At 39.8% G+C, this 18,585-nt stretch overlaps 1 protein-coding gene across 2 annotated transcripts in view; it reads right to left on the reverse strand.

Annotated features, from left to right (window-relative positions):
• The window catches only part of LOC131950175 (partner of bursicon-like), a 32,939-nt gene that overhangs the window by 10,585 nt on the left and 3,769 nt on the right, over positions 1 to 18,585 (reverse strand). The window contains exon 1 of one of the 2 annotated variants that reach the window (XM_059312232.1): positions 8,531 to 8,616. The exons of the other annotated variant lie outside the window; for it this stretch is intronic. The gene's annotated coding sequence lies outside the window, so the exon portion shown is untranslated. Of the gene's footprint in view, positions 1 to 8,530; positions 8,617 to 18,585 lie in introns of those variants that run through there. 2 annotated transcript variants of the gene reach the window in all.

The raw sequence follows: 18,585 nt of genomic DNA on the forward strand, positions 1-18,585 counted from the left end.
CACTCTCATGCGTGTAGTCACAAAACTTGTTTTTAATTTTTCGTGTACGGAGTATAGAGGAAGTATTGTAATCGTGCAAAAAAATAAATCAAAATTACACCTCCCTGAGTCGGAAAAACATGGTTTGGCAATTTTGTCCGTATGTTTGTGTTTTGTGTGTGTATGTGTGTGTGTATGTGCATTTGTGTCTGTGAAAAAGATAACTTGAGTACCGTTATAGCTAGGTTGATGAAATTGCATATATAAGTATTATATCAAATTTGTAGATCTGTAACAACTTTTCATCGATTTTCGATTACCGGAAGCAGGGGCGGAACTACCATACCGCCAGACCCCGCAATCCGGGGGGGGGGGGGGGGGGGGGGGCAGGACGTTTAGGGGCCCAGTTCCGACCAAAAAGCAATGATTTTTTTTTCAAAAATTATGTTTTTCATGCATCTTGAAAGTGGTTTTGTAAAAAAAAAAAACAGGTCTACTATAGCAGAGATTGTTGCGTAGAAAAATATTTTAAAATCTACAAGAGCTATAGTTTGAAAGGTAGGTAAACATTCACACTACTTGCATGACTTACTGCCCTTCTTTAAAATAGGGATGCCCACGAAGCTTATTTTAATAGTTCTGTACTATGTAAATTAAAAAGCAATTGATTCTTTGAATTGTTACTTAAATAAGACGTACTATACAATAGTATAGATACAAAAATTAATGTTTTCAAAATTGCTATTATAAAAGCCAAAAATGAAAAAAATAAACGTAATGCGAGAAACCATTCACGAATCAACCTAACGTCTTTATATATTTTTGACCAGTAAATTTCGGATACTAATGACTCAATATTAGTTTGGACCAAATTTTTTCTGGTTTGTTCTTTCAGAATGGTTATATATTGCAATGAAGTAGACTAAATAACTCATAGAGGATAAAGATTATATATATATATATATATATATATATATATATATATATATATATATATATATATATATATATATATATATATATATATATATAGGGTAAACGGAAAAAAAGTCACAGGAAAAAAAAAACACAGAAAAAAAGTCACAGTTTTTGCTAGGAAAAAAAGTCACAGAAAAAAAGTCACAGTGGAAAATTTTTATCGGAAAAAAAGTCACAGAAATAAAGTCACAGAAAAAAAGTCACAAAGATCATTTTAGAAATATTTTTATTTATTTGTTAAGAATTGTGAAATTTTGTATGTTTATTGTTGTGGGTTGTATTTTTTTATAAAATAAATTATTTATAGACGTTAAAAGCATTATGGTTTATAACAATTGTAAGTAAAAATACTCTAAGATAATTTACACAACAATCTCAACTTTTGTTACGAATTTAGTTAAATACACGGTAGAAAAGTTAATTATAAAAAAAAATTAGGCAAACTTTGCCGTAGGCTATTCTCTGGTCGGCCTCTCCTCAGTAGGCATTGTCCGAACATATTTTGTGTTGTTGACAGCCCTTGAACCTTGTCTTCTGTTTTGATCCTAAGTTTTGTTATGTAATGAGCGTGTTAAATGTGGGTAGTAAAGGTGGTTGAACTAAACATAACTATTGTTGCCATGAGTTGAGAGCAGCAAGTCAGATGATCTACCATTTCACGGTAATTTAATATTGGTATTTAAAAAAAAAACACGATGAAAACGGTGGACTTAGGAACATTCTATTAAATGCTACTAATCTTAATTTTAACATAATTACAATCTACATACTTTATACTAAATATTTTTAGATGGATTATAAAAATTCCTATGTGTATACAGCCTACACACATTACATAACATTTAATTAATCCTAAGTTAATTTGCACTCTCTAAATATTTAATACATAAAAGTAATAACAAATATCACGCAAATATATATTTGTGACTTTTTTTCCTGTGACTTTTTTTCCTGTGACTTTTTTTCTGTGTTTTTTTTTCCTGTGTTTTTTTTTCCTGTGACTTTTTTTCCTACAATCATATATAGGGGGGCCCTAGTTTTTTCTTTGCGGGGGAGCCTTTGATTTCTAGTTCCGCCACTGACCGGAAGTGGAACTTATTCTACTTTCAATTTTTCAAAAGCCTACAACTTGAATACTGTTTTTGATAGATAAATGGAATTTCACATGTAAGTAAAAGATCTAACTGTCTGCCTTCTGTCGAATTTTGAGTAACTTCCCTTGACCGGAAGTAGTAATTTACGCTATTCCCGATTTCTAAAAAAAAAGAGAAAATGAATTTATAAAGTACACATAATATTCAGCACTATTATACACATATTGTTTGGCGTTCACTTGTTGCGCGAGATTTTATTTTATTTTAAAAAGTTTAAGTAATTAAAAGTGGATTAAAAATCATGTCTATATCTCGAGTTGCCATCCCCCGTTGTTTTATATAAGAATATTCGAGAACGTTTAGGGGAGATCACTCCCGTTTTATTTATTGCACAATTACAATACTTCCTCTCTACTTCGTAAACGAGAAAGTAAAAAGCGTATAGGAAGGGAAATAACTGAAAATTTAAATTGAAAAAATACATAAGCTGTTCAAATACATTGCTTAATTAAAGCTTTAAATTCATTTAAAATATAGATTAATTTTGTTAAATTAACAATATTAATTAGTTTAAATATGGACAAACAATTATTTTTTTATCAAAATTTAATGTTTTTTTTTAACCTCTTTTATAAACAAAAAGACAATAAAAATAAGTTTTATTTTTGGGTATAAATAACATCACTAACACTTTTTAATTCTGGTACAATGAACGAAGAAAAGAAATTTTGGATCCCCGTTTTCGGGATAAGATAATATTGAAAATAATCTAATTTAGGGGTCGGCTCTTTTATGTCTAGATGCGGCTCTCCAGCTCCTTGCACAAATATAAATAATATATAATTTCATTTTCACTGGACGGTGGGGCAAAAGTGTACCCTGCGTTCGGTAGGGTGGAATAAAAGCCTGGTGAGAACCAACTGACAGAAGCGACCGATACACGGTAATTAAACCGATATCCAAGCCAGTTAGTCTGAATTTGCCGTGGTGAGGTTTGACTGGCTAATGTGAGACACCTCCTGAGCCGGTGTTATCCGTAAAAAAATAATAATTAAATTAACAGCTTCTAAAGTTGATTGGGATAGAATTTTTTTTTATTAATAATTTAATTATTCTGGCGAAAGGTGTCTGTTTTTATATGAATTCATATTATTTCATATTTAAAAGCTATTTATTTTAAATAACAAATCAAATTTATTGACCTAATCCTAATCAAATACCAAATGTTGAAATAAAAATGTGACTCTTTAAAAACTGGTGAATTTTTTAAATTGTAACTTTTGGCTCTTCCGTCTTAATAGGTTGCCGACCCCTGGTCTAGAGAATGAAAAGGTCTAAAATGACGCATACTACGTTAGAAACATGGGAAGCCGCTGTGTCTAGTTGGAAGCATGAGCAGTTAAGCCATAGGTAGCCACTAAAGCTATAGGTAGCCACTAAAGCTATAGGTAGCCACTAACTAGTAAAGCCATAGGTAGCCACTAAAGCTATAGGTAGCCACTAACTAGTAAAGCCATAGGTAGCCACTAACTAGTAAAGCCATAGGTAGCCACTAAAGCTATAGGTAGCCACTAACTAGTAAAGCCATAAGTAGCCACTAAAGCCATAGGTAGTCACTAAAGCCATAGGTAGCCACTAAAGCATAGGTAGTCACTAAAGCTATATGTAGCCACTAACTAGTAAAGATATAGGTAGCCACTAAAGCCATAGGTAGCCACTAAAGCCATAGGTAGTCACTAAAGCCATAGGTAGCCACTAAAGCATAGGTAGTCACTAAAGCTATATGTAGCCACTAACTAGTAAAGATATAGGTAGCCACTAAAGCCATAGGTAGCCACTAAAGCCATAGGTAGCCACTAAAGCCATAGGTAGCCACTAATGCAATAGGTAGCCACTAGCTAGTAAAGCCATAGGTAGCCACTAACGTGCAGAACAGAGCAGCACAGTGACGTCACAAGAAGATCCCATGCTATTGTCACGTGATCACACTTATCCCAATAAAAGAAATCGATCCGTTTTATAACCTGCCCGACCCCTCCCTCCCCCACCCGCCCCACCCCGCGGGCAGGGACGTTCAATGCTGCCTCCCACGCAGATCTGGCACCGTGTCACAGCGCTCGTTGTAGGCCAAGTCACACGGTCATCACATGACCCCCCCCCCCCACACACATCCTGATATCATCCACACACGACCCCCACACATGCTTATACCAGCCACACACGACCCCCACACATGCTTATACCAGCCACACACGACCCCCACACTTCTTGACATCATCCACACACGACCCCCACATATTCTGACATCATCCACACACGACCCCCACATATTCTGACATCATCCACACACGACCCCCACACTTCCTGATATCATCCACATATGACCCCCACACACCCTGTTATCATCCACACACGACCCCCACACTTCCTGATATCCACACACGACCCCCACACTTCCTGATATCATCCACACACGACCCCCACACACCCTGTTATCATCCACACACGACCCCCACATATTCTGATATCATCCACACACGACCCCCCACATATCCTTATATCATCCACATATGACCCCCACACACGTCCTTATATCATCCACATATGACCCCCACACTTCCTGATATCATCCACATACGACCCCCCACACTTCCTGATATCATCCACACACGACCCCCACACTTCCTGATATCATCCACATATGACCCCCACACTTCCTGATATCATCCACACACGACCCCCACACTTCCTGATATCATCCACACACGACCCCCACACTTCCTGATATCATCCACACACGACCCCCACACTTCCTGATATCATCCACATATGACCCCCACACTTCCTGATATCATCCACACACGACCCCCACACTTCCTGATATCATCCACACACGACCCCCACACTTCCTGATATCATCCACACACGACCCCCACACTTCCTGATATCATCCACATATGACCCCCACACTTCCTGATATCATCCACACACGACCCCCACACTTCCTGATATCATCCACACACGACCCCCACACTTCCTGATATCATCCACACACGACCCCCACACTTCCTGATATCATCCACACACGACCCCCACACTTCCTGATATCATCCACACACGACCCCCACACTTCCTGATATCATCCACACACGACCCCCACACTTCCTGATATCATCCACACACGACCCCCACACTTCCTGATATAATCCACACACGACCCCCACACATCCTGATATCATCCACACACGACCCCCACACACGTCCTTATATCATCCACACACGACCCCCACATTTCCTGATATCATCCACACACGACCCCCACACTTCCTGATATCATCCACACACGACCCCCACACTTCCTGATATCATCCACACACGACCCCCACACTTCCTGATATCATCCACACACGACCTCCACACTTCCTGATATCATCCACATATGACCCCCACACTTCCTGATATCATCCACACACGACCCCCACACTTCCTGATATCATCCACACACGACCCCCACACTTCCTGATATCATCCACATATGACCCCCACACTTCCTGATATCATCCACACACGACCCCCACACTTCCTGATATCATCCACACACGACCCCCACACTTCCTGATATCATCCACACACGACCCCCACACATCCTGGTATCATCCACACACGACCCCCACACATCCTGATATCATCCACACACGACCCCCACACATCCTGATATCATCCACACACGACCCCCACACTTCCTGATATCATCCACATATGACCCCCACACTTCCTGATATCATCCACACACGACCCCCACACTTCCTGATATCATCCACACACGACCCCCACACATCCTGATATCATCCACACACGACCCCCACACTTCCTGATATCATCCACATATGACCCCCACACTTCCTGATATCATCCACACACGACCCCCACACTTCCTGATATCATCCACACACGACCCCCACACTTCCTGATATCATCCACACACGACCCCCACACTTCCTGATATCATCCACACACGACCCCCACACTTCCTGATATCATCCACACACGACCCCCACACTTCCTGATATCATCCACACACGACCCCCACACTTCCTGATATCATCCACACACGACCCCCACACTTCCTGATATCATCCACACACGACCCCCACACTTCCTGATATAATCCACACACGACCCCCACACATCCTGATATCATCCACACACGACCCCCACACACGTCCTTATATCATCCACACACGACCCCCACATTTCCTGATATCATCCACACACGACCCCCCCCCCCCAAACTTCCCCACACTACCCTTTAACTTCCTGACACAAGCTATAAATAAACTATCAACTATTTATTCTCGAAGCGCATTTGTATCATTTTAAAGCTAATTATTATTATTTAAACGAACATACTATTAAACAAGGGCACCCTTGATGTAGTTTTAAGGGCGTCCAGATTTTCTAGAATCTCATCCGTCAAATAGATGTGTACAAGCCCCCCCCCCCCCAACCCTTTCAAATAGACTTTTTACATTTATAAGTATGTTACAGTGTATACACGGTTCCATGATAAATGATCTTAGTAAAAAAAATCCCAGACTAGAAAATTTCCGAGATGATTTATTGAAGTTTTTTTACATCTCAGGTTTTTGAACAATCAATCTTTTTTTCCTGAGCTATGTGGTTTTAATTTTATTTTATTTTCTAAGTATTATATTGGGCTTAAGCTCCATTACTTCGCCAAATAATTTCCTATCTGATTAACTAGCCGCTAACTTCCTATATTCAGACAAATTCTGAAACAGAGATGGCAGAACAAAATGCTCAATGTAGGCATAAGGTGAAAGACAAGGCAGGAGGGCGCCCAAGACAGACCTGGAGACGGTGTGTTCTTGAAGAACTGAAGACAGCAGGGATGTCTTGGGAGGTTGTAAAATCAACAGCCGGGGACTGGACAAAATGTAAGGCTATGTCTGAGATCCTATGCTCCACAAGGAGTAAAGAGGATCAATTCAAGTAAGTCAACGTTCGAGTACGCCACATATTACCCAATTTACCAAAAAAAAAAAAAAAATTAAAATCGCCACTTTCGCACACATTTGAAAATTCGCAATATCTTTTCTAACTCGCCACAAACTTTAGAAAGTTTATATAAAATTTAAAGTGGTATTTATTTTTGGCTAACATTATTTAGTCATGTAAGAGGGTTTTACTTAAGGCTACTTCCGTATTGCCATTTAAAAACAAACCATATCACAAACTATGCGATTCCAATTTTCGCCGTTTATGCCTCCCTACTTTATCATATGCGGAATATAAAGGATACATTGTAATCGTGCAAAAAATCTAACTAGAGATTTCGACAAACTTTGACGTTTTACATCCTTCCAGAACGGAAAAACTTGGTTTTGCAATTTGTCTGTATGTCTATGGGTCTGTGTGTCTGAAAACAAGATAACTTGAGTACCGTTTCCCTTATCTTGACGAAATTTCGTATATAAGTATTATATCAAATTTTCAGTTCTGTAACAACGTTTGGGCGATTTCTAGTAACCGGAAGTGGTACATACTCTACTTCCGGGTTCTTAAAAGCCAATAGAGTCCCGATTAAGTTAGGTAGATGAAATTTCATGTATATGTATTAAATTGTATGCGCAATATTCTGTCAACGTTTGTAAGGTTTCCGGTAACCGAATGTGGGAACACTTTAACTTGAGTAACTGTTTCATTTAAGAAGAAGAAATTTCATGTATAAGTATAGGATGTGGTATTTTACTCTTTTTCCGGTTTCTAAAATACCGACAACGTAAGTTATCGTTTCATTTAGGTGTACAGAATTCTATGCATCGGTATAAAATCTTATTTTCTTGAATCTTTCACACATCGAGTGATTTCCGGAGACCGCAAGTGGTACTTTACGGTTTTTCCAATTTCTCAAAAAATATTACATTTACTGGAGCGATTGGTTTCAAACTTTTCATGCAGGTAAAGACTCAATGATAATCAATTATAACATAACATGTGCCTTAATTAAATGTTAATTAACTTTAAAAAAAATAATGTTTCCTTCAAAAAGAACTAATTGTCCGCGCTCTTATACGCATATGCGTTCTTTCAGAGCACACAATTCTTTTTCAAGCATTAAAATAAAAATAAAAAAAAGACATTTCAATATCCCGATTACACTTACCATCTTACGAAAAAGATTAGGGGACATCACTCTCGCTTTATTTTAAAGAATACTAACGACAAAATAAATGTGGTAAATATTCCTGTATAGCCCTTACATATCGGCTCAAATTTTCATTACGATATCAAAATACTAAAAAGTTGAAAAAATAATTATAAAAATTTTAAAACTTTGAAAGACCCTAAAAGAGAATACTTTATTTCTTATATCTTATTTTCAGTGCAATGAATACAATAGACCAACGCACATAGTTGGTTTTATTAGAGGCAGACTTTTAGAACAATTTACTTACTTCAGGTTAAATAACAATGTCCCGGTCAAACTAAATACCGCAACACTCTGCGGAATCAGATGGCGCACTAAGTGTTTATAACAGGATCAGGTGGATAAAAATATAATTTAAATGAAGAAGTCACGTGGTTGTTGCCGCACGAGCCGGTCTGTCAAATGATTGGCCAGCGAGTCGCCGTGACTCTTATAGACGCCATCTTGGGAATAACGACGTCACGCGTGACTTGCCAGGTGTCAGCTGTTGGCATCTGGACAGGTAATCGATTACTCACATCAGAGCCGGATCCGGCTACCCAAACTACCGGCACACGACACAAGTTCGGTCAAACTCCGGCATCGGTCAAATTCCGACATCGGTCAAAATTCCGACATCGGTTAAATTCCGACATCGGTTAAATTCCGATGTCGGTCAACTTGATGTCTGACCGAAATCAGTCTGAGGCCGAAGTCGTTTTAAATTTGTAGTAAAAAGTTCATATTTTTGTTGATTATGGTCTTTCAAGGTTAATCTTAATAATTATATATGGTGATACGAGTCATCAGTCTTGGTGGTGACATTCTTACTTGATTTAAGGGTTCATACTAGTTGGTGAAACATCTCAATGTAGAGGTGACACACGTCCTAAATATAGGTGGTGACGCGGGTTCATACACGATGGTGACACGAAATAGACGTTCTCAAGATACTGGTTGGTGACACAAACTTTCAGTGTCGAGCGAATCAAGTCCTTAATGTCGGTGGTGACAAAAATTCAATGTCAATGGTGACACAGGCATCCTATTTAGGGAATGACACAAGAGACGTCAAGGGTGACACATGTCTCTCTAATAAATGGTGACACAAGCCTCATGTTTAGGCGATGACACAAGAGACGACAAGGGTGACACATGTCTCTCTAATAAATGGTGACACAAGCCTCATTCATTATTGTGACAGAAATCTGAGCCGCAACTAGCAATCATTTACCGATGGCCCCAATTACCTCTACGGTTACCATGGTAACTCGCAGACTCCCCAGCCTGTTTACTTTACACCGGACAGTGAATCACGTGGTGTTGTTGTCCATCAGACAGCAGGGAGGATCTGTTTCCCCAGTAAACACACTCTGTCATCTCCACCAGACTCCGAGTAGAAACCGGGGCTACTTGGAGCTCATAAATCTGTGGATAGTGTCTGGTGCTAATGATAGACTAGGTCCACAGACGAAAGTTTTGAAGCCAAGATTAAAATTTATGATCAGGATTATAATTCCTGTAGGGCCTTTATAAGAGAATCATTAAGATATTCAGTGGCTGGTGGGTTAATAACGTCAGCATACTTCAACGCTTCATATAGAAGTTTTAAACACATAAAAAGTCATTCTGATAAATATGGGTCTATAAATGACGTCAAAATTTTGGAGGTAGGGGGTGGGGAGATGGTGTGGGGTTAAAGAAAGCCAAAATTTGCATTTTAAAAATTAATTTTTGAAACGAAATTTTAGAAATTCTTTGCAAGTAAAAAAAACCATGAAAAACATTGATCGCTGTGTCTGTGTTCGTGCATCTAAATTAATATTTTAGAAAGAAATTTTCAACACCAAAAAAATAAATTGAAGTGTGATATCATTTTACGAAGGAAATTGGGAGGGGGTGAGGGGGGGGGGACAGGGGAGTCGATGTGTCGAAGAATCTAACGGAGCGGAATTTTTTTTTTCAGATGTTGAGTTTGACATCCCCTTTGGCAAAGGTTTTCTAAGAGGAAATTTAGAGAAATTAAAACAATAATTGTATTCATAGCCTCGAACAGGGGCTTGAAAATCGTTCAGTTTTCTCACACAATAGTAGATCTTTACAATACGGCAAGCAAGTTTGACAATCGAAGTTATTTGTTTGTTGATTCATTGCTTAAAACTGCGGGTCGGTTCAAATATCTCATTGATTGATCGAGTTCATTAACGTTTTAAATTGTACACAATTTTAATTGGTTCAAATATCTCATTGATTGATTGAGTTCATTAACGTTTTAAATTGTACACAATTTTAATTGGTTCAAATATCTCATTGATTGATCGAGTTCATTAACGTTTTAAATTGTACACAATTTTAATTGGCCCAGACTTGATGTTTGAATGGACGGACAATGATAACTTAGTGGCAAACTAAAACATGGGCAGTGGCGTAGCGAAGGGGGGGGGGCGGGGGGCGGACCGCACCGGGTGATACCATTTAGGGGGGTGACACCAAGGCAAAAAATAGCAAAATATATAGAGAACAATGATAGTTCCACCTAACTAAGTGATTAATTCGAGTGTTACAAAGTCTTTTAAGAGCAAATTTGACAAATCCCGAGAAGGGTGGAGGGGGGGGGGATGCAAATCGAAAGTTTGAAGGTGGGGTGCAAATCGAAAGTTTGAGGGGGAGGGGGTGCAAATCGAAAATTGAAAGTTTGTCCCCGGGCGTCGGGAAGTGTCGCTACGCCTCTGGGGTGTGACACCATTAAGTGCCGCACCGGGTGATACCCGACCTCGCTACGCCACTGAACATGGGCAGACGATTTTGTAAACACAGGTCTGTTGATGTCTTCAGTGTGACATTGTGGTGTGCGGGGTTTCGTAGTTAGGTGAGGGGGGGGGGGGCTTATCTGTGGTTAGTTATAGAGCGTTGTGTGTAGGGTTTCTGTCCCCTTGTCGCTGTGGGCGGAGGGAAAGGGGCGTCTAGGGGTGGGTTGTTGATGAGATTGGTGTGTGGGTGGTAGGTGTGTGGGTGGTAGATGTGTGGGTTTAAGATGTGTGGGTTTAAGATGTGTGGGTTTAAGATGTGTGGGTTCAAGATGCGTGGGTTACAATGTGTGTGGGTTACAATGTGTGGGTTACAATGTGTGGGTTACAATGTGTGGGTTTAAGATGTGTGGGTTACAATGTGTGGGTTACAATGTGTGGGTTCAATATGTGTGGGTTACAATGTGTGGGTTACAATGTGTGGGTTACAATGTGTGGGTTACAATGTGTGGGTTACAATGTGTGGGTTAAGATGTGTGGGTTAAGATGTGTGGGTTACAATGTGTGGGTTACAATGTGTGGGTTACAATGTGTGGGTTAAGATGTGTGGGTTACAATGTGTGGGTTACAATGTGTGGGTTACAATGTGTGGGTTACAATGTGTGGGTTCAAGATGTGTGGGTTACAATGTGTGGGTTACAATGTGTGGGTTACAATGTGTGGGTTCAAGATGTGTGGGTTACAATGTGTGGGTTACAATGTGTGGGTTACAATGTGTGGGTTACAATGTGTGGGTTACAATGTGTGGGTTACAATGTGTGGGTTACAATGTGAGGGTTACAATGTGTGGGTTACAATGTGTGGGTTACAATGTGTGGGTTACAATGTGTGGGTTACAATGTGTGGGTTACAATGTGTGGGTTACAATGTGTGGGTTCAAGATATGTGGGTTACAATGTGTGGGTTCAAGATGTGTGGGTTACAATGTGTGGGTTCAAGATGTGTGGGTTACAATGTGTGGGTTCAAGATGTGTGGGTTACAATGTGTGGGTTCAAGATGTGTGGGTTACAATGTGTGGGTTCAAGATGTGTGGGTTACAATGTGTGGGTTCAAGATGTGTGGGTTACAATGTGTGGGTTACAATGTGTGGGTTACAATGTGTGGGTTACAATGTGTGGGTTACAATGTGTGGGTTACAATGTGTGGGTTCAAGATGTGTGGGTTACAATGTGTGGGTTACAATGTGTGGGTTACAATGTGAGGGTTCAAGATGTGTGGGTTACAATGTGAGGGTTCAAGATGTGTGGGTTACAATGTGTGGGTTACAATGTGAGGGTTACAATGTGTGGGTTACAATGTGTGGGTTACAATGTGAGGGTTCAAGATGTGTGGGTTACAATGTGAGGGTTCAAGATGTGTGGGTTACAATGTGTGGGTTCAAGATGTGTGGGTTACAATGTGAGGGTTCAAGATGTGTGGGTTACAATGTGAGGGTTCAAGATGTGTGGGTTACAATGTGTGGGTTCAAGATGTGTGGGTTACAATGTGTCGGTTCAAGATGTGTGGGTTACAATGTGAGGGTTCAAGATGTGTGGGTTACAATGTGTGGGTTCAAGATGTGTGGGTTACAATGTGTGGGTTCAAGATGTGTGGGTTACAATGTGTGGGTTCAAGATGTGTGGGTTACAATGTGAGGGTTACAATGTGTGGGTTACAATGTGTGGGTTACAATGTGTGGGTTACAATGTGTGGGTTACAATGTGTGGGTTACAATGTGTGGGTTCAAGATGTGTGGGTTACAATGTGTGGGTTCAAGATGTGTGGGTTACAATGTGAGGGTTCAAGATGTGTGGGTTACAATGTGAGGGTTCAAGATGTGTGGGTTACAATGTGTGGGTTCAAGATGTGTGGGTTACAATGTGAGGGTTCAAGATGTGTGGGTTACAATGTGTGGGTTACAATGTGTGGGTTACAATGTGTGGGTTACAATGTGTGGGTTACAATGTGTGGGTTACAATGTGTGGGTTACAATGTGTGGGTTACAATGTGTGGGTTACAATGTGTGGGTTACAATGTGTGGGTTACAATGTGTGGGTTACAATGTGAGGGTTCAAGATGTGTGGGTTACAATGTGAGGGTTCAAGATGTGTGGGTTACAATGTGTGGGTTACAATGTGAGGGTTACAATGTGTGGGTTACAATGTGAGGGTTACAATGTGTGGGTTAAGATGTGTGGGTTACAATGTGTGGGTTAAGATGTGTGGGTTAAGATGTGTGGGTTACAATGTGTGGGTTACAATGTGTGGGTTACAATGTGTGGGTTACAATGTGTGGGTTACAATGTGTGGGTTAAGATGTGTGGGTTACAATGTGTGGGTTAAGATGTGTGGGTTAAGATGTGTGGGTTACAATGTGTGGGTTACAATGTGTGGGTTACAATGTGTGGGTTACAATGTGTGGGTTAAGATGTGTGGGTTACAATGTGAGGGTTACAATGTGAGGGTTACAATGTGTGGGTTACAATGTGAGGGTTCAAGATTTGTGGGTTCCAAATGTGTGGTGCGGCGGTAAACGTGTGGGTGGATGCGTAGTATATGTGTGGGTGGTATGTGTGTGGGCGGAAGATATGTGTGTGGATAGATGTATGTGTGAGTGGTAGAGGAGTGGATTGTAGGTGTGTGTGTGTGTGTGTATGGGTAGATTTAATAGTGAAACGATTTCTTAGATATTTTGCATCGTGTTAATCAAATATCAAGATCATCGACCATGTTAATCAAACATCAAGATCATCGACCATGTTAATCAAACATCAAGATCATCAACCGTGTTAATCAAACATCAAGATCATCATCGACCATGTGTTAATCAAACATCAAGATAATCTTCGACGATGTTAATCAAACATCAAGATCATCGACCGTGTTAATCAAACATCAAGATCATCATCGATCGTGTTAGTCATAAATCAAGATCATTGACAATGTTAACCAAAAATCAAGATTTTTGACCATGGCAATCAAACACAGAGACCAATGACCATGTTAACCAAACAAAAAAAAAATAATTCTTCACGTCTGCCAGTGCTGGCACCAGGTGAGAATTACCCAGCAGACGACCAGCGCCATGGACCATGACGTAATTAGCAGGCGGCGCCACCCGGTGCTAAGTTGGTTTAGGAGCCAGAATCTAGTCAGATTATAAGAGAGAATTACCGCGACTAGTAGCCACGCCTACATCTATCAGCAGGGTGCTAGCGCCACTCCAACTCTCAACTCACAGCTACAACATTGACATTTTAAAAACTTTCCGCAGCGGAAATTGTCGTTTACAATTTTCTTGTTTTACTTTCCGTTTATGATGGTATGTGGGTGGGACAGGGCTCAAACTTTGTTTCTTTCCTCATAAACTCCTTTCCAGGAACAACACAATAATATCTTATTTTATAATCTAGTTATATAATTAATTAGTCATGAAGAATTAGTTTAAAGATTATCATATTTAATAACAAAAGACGATGAGATTACGGGATTAACGATAATTCGATCAGCCCGGCTAGAAAGTGAGTTGTTGATCACCAATGTCCTCACACCTGAGATATGAGCAACATCAATAAATAAAATTGCGCACCAAAAATGATGTTAAATCATTAAATTCTCGTGGGGTTTTGTTGTTGTTGAGAAATCGGAATTAAAGGACTACTTCCGGTTACCGGAAATCTCTTAAAATTTGACAGAGTCAAGAAAAATAGAAACTTATACCTATGTATGAAATTTCTTCTACCTAACAGAACCGATATTAAAATCAGAGACGTAGCGAAGAGGGGGGGGGGGGGTGGGGCGCGGGGCGCGGACCGCACCTGGTGACACCATTTAGGGGGGTGACACCAAGGCAAAAAATAGCAAAATATATAGAGAAAACCTTGAGGGCGGGGGGGGGGGGGGGTGCAAATCGAAAGTTTGAAGGGGGGAGGGGGGTTGCAAATCGAAAATTTGAAAGTTTGTCCCCGGGAAGGGTCGCTACGTCTCTGGGGGGGGGGGGGTGACACCATTAAGTGCCGCAGCGGGTAACACCCGACCTCGCTACGCCACTGATTAAAATTATGGGTATTTTTTTAGTAACCTGAAATACATTAAAGTACCACTTCCGGTTATCTGACGTTTCTCAAAAGTTGAAAGTAATCCAAGAATAAGACCTACCGCTTATTAATGAAATTTCATCTACAAAACTAATAGAGTTCTCAAGTTAGCGTGTTTTCTTTGGAATAAAGTAATACTTCCGGTTAGCGGAAATCGTTCAAAACCCGCACCTACAATGTAATACTTGTACGTGAGATTTTGTCTACTTAACTTAACTGGTACCCTAGTTATTGGCTTTAGAGAAACCGTTGACCGGAAATGTATAAAAAAAATTGCTAGAAAACTACAAGTTTGATAGATTACAGCTATACTTATACATGAAATTCCTTTATCCTAACTTAAACGGTACTTAAGTTATAGTATTTACACACACACACACACACACACGTACACACACACACATACAACAAACACACACACACAAATACACACACATGCACGCACGCACACACACACAAATACACACACATGCACGCACGCACACACACACACACACACATAAGCACACACACACACAAACACACCGGCATCGGAAGGTTGTAAAAGGTTGTAAAACGTCAAAATTAGTAAAAATCTCAATTTAGATTTATGTAAGATTACACAATACATCCTTTATGTTCCGTTTACGATAAAGTGGGGAGGTGTAAAACGGCGAAAACTGTCAAGATATATTTTAATTATTCAGCACGATAGCATTACTTCCTCCATACTCTGTATACTAGAAAGTAAAAACAAGTATAATATTCTTTACAATGACGCGCTTTTCAATACACTACAAATAAGAAAGTCAAACAAACATTTTTTTTTAATTCGTAACATTTGTCGCTATTGATATCTCTAAAAAATTAGAGGAAATATTCTATTATACTCGTTATCTAAAGAAAGAAAGTTTTTTATTTTGTTATCTTTGCAGCTTGTTTAATTCATGTTTTATGCTGGTTCCATTAATAATTCTACATCCGATCAATACATGAGCTGTGATCAGATATTGAAGCAATCATCGATACATGAGCTGTGATCAGTTATTGAAGCAATCATCGATACATGAGCTGTGATCAGATATTGAAGCAATCATCGATACATGAGCTGTGATCAGATATTGAAGCAATCATCGATACATGAGCTGTGATCAGATATTGAAGCAATCATCGATACATGAGCTGTGATCAGATATTGAAGCAATCATCGATACATGAGCTGTGATCAGATATTGAAGCAATCATCGATACATGAGCTGTGATCAGATATTGAAGCAATCATCTGCACAAATTGTTATCCCGTCAAGACCTTGATGAGGGACTGAAATTTCAGCTGAGATCGATAATTGGACCAGTGATGACCGGTCAGCCGTGGCAAGCGTTTAATTTGGCTTGTCTTCATTAAGTGACCAGCCTTTAATTTGGCTTGTCCTCATTAAGTGACCAGCCTTTAATTTGGCTTGTCTTCATTAAGTGACCAACGTTTAATTTGGCTTGTCTTCATTAACTGACCAGCCTTTAATTTGGCTTGTCCTCATAACAAAATCTGGCAAGATGAGATGGACGCAGACTTCCAAGCAAGTTCAGTTGGATCGATGTGGACTTGTGTACACACTACGAAACAGGTGTACACACTATAACTGTACAAAGTAGAAGCTATTTTCAACGGTCAAATAAAGTGGAGATAGAACACAATCAAACTGGGTAGAAATATTAAAATTTATTTTAATGACGCTCAGTACAACAACCTAGGAACCACCATCGAATTAAACCAATTCTGTAATTAGACGCTTAGTACAACATTAGACCAACATCTAATAAATCCAATTCTCTAATAAAACCAAGTTCTATTTCGGGAACATATGTTACACGTCACCATTAAAAAATAAATGTTTAACAGCAGTGGTGGTAGTAGTCATGGTGGTGGTGATCTTAATGGTGATGGTAGTGATGATCTTAATGGTGATGCTAGTGGTGATCTTAATGGTGATGGTAGTGATGATCTTAATGGTGATGTTAGTGGTGATCTTAATGGTGATGGTAGTGATGATCTTAATGGTGATGTTAGTGGTGATCTTAATGGTGATGGTAGTGATGATCTTAATGGTGATGTTAGTGGTGATCTTAATGGTGATGGTAGTGGTGATCTTAATGGTGATGTTAGTGGTGATGCTAGTGGTGATCTTAATGGTGATCTTCTTTTTCTTCTTCTTCGTTCTTAATTTTTGATTATGGTGGAGGAATTAGACAACAAGTCCAACTTCATGGACAAACCGGACTGTGGTTTCCAGTTTGTCAGGTGTCCCATATAATTTTTCCCTGAGTGGGGTGGGCTGGGGCCAGTGTCTGCCTCTTGCCTGGCTATACAGAGTACAATCCTGGAGTACGTGCTCCGTGTTTTCCGGGGCCTTGCCACAAGGGCACATTTCGCTACACCCAACCTTCAGTTTTTTGTGCATGTGTTGATTTAGTCTGTTGTGGCCTGTTCTAAGTCGAAAGATTATGTATTGTTGTTTTCGTGTTAAATTGTAATAGCCGTCGTCTTTAATGTAGTGAGGGTGTGTGACAGACCACATTTGCGTTTGTTTGTGTTTAATTATTCTTTTTATTTCTTTTGGGTGTAGCGAAATTTCCGGTTGTGGTTTCTTTCCCCCAATTTTTGCCAGCTGGTCTGCGATCTCGTTACCCTGGATCTGGCAGTGGCCCGGGATCCACTGCAGCACAATTCTGCTGCAGGTATTTTTTAGCCTCTCTAGTGCTGTCATGAGTGTTTGAATATAGGCCTCCGGATTTTGTAGGGATTGCAGGACTGATTTGGCATCTGTAAGAAATACAATCTGACTATTCGGTGATTCAGGGTGTTCTGACAGGAGGTTTGCTGCGTGTTCTAAAGCTTCTTTTTCTGCCCTAAAATTGTCGGATAGGCTGCCTGCGGCTATTGCCTTTTCCAGGCTTTTTCCGCTTGGCCATTCAATAAGGATGCCAGCCCCGCCGTTTTTTGTGGCATCTTCAGCTGAGCCATCTGTGAAAACTCTAATCCAGGTATTGCTGGGGTACTGATCCTTAATGTGTTTATTTGTTATTTTCTTAAGTTCTTCTAGATCATAGTCAGATTTTTTTCCTATGGTGTCTATTGAGTCAATAATGGTTAAGTGACAGTGGGAGATCCAAGGCGGGGAGAGGTTTTGAGTTTTTATTGCTTCAGGAATGATATTTTCGATTTCATATTTCTTTTTCAGATTCTTTGCTTCTTTGATGAAACTTGTTCTTTGTAGTCTGGTTGATGGACTGGGTTTCTGGAGTTTTTGTTTTAGGTTATGGTTTTCCAGTGCCTCTAGCTTTGTGTAATGAGTGAGAATTTTTGATTCTCTTCTTTCTTCTATTGAGCTAAGAGCGGCTATTTCCTCCATAGCATTTATGGGTGTTGTTTTCATGGCTCCTGTCATTATTCTCAAACCAAT

Source organism: Physella acuta, unplaced genomic scaffold, assembly GCF_028476545.2.
Source record: "Physella acuta isolate Inbredline_101_S28 unplaced genomic scaffold, ASM2847654v3 ptg000741l, whole genome shotgun sequence".
NCBI lineage: Eukaryota > Metazoa > Mollusca > Gastropoda > Physidae > Physella > Physella acuta.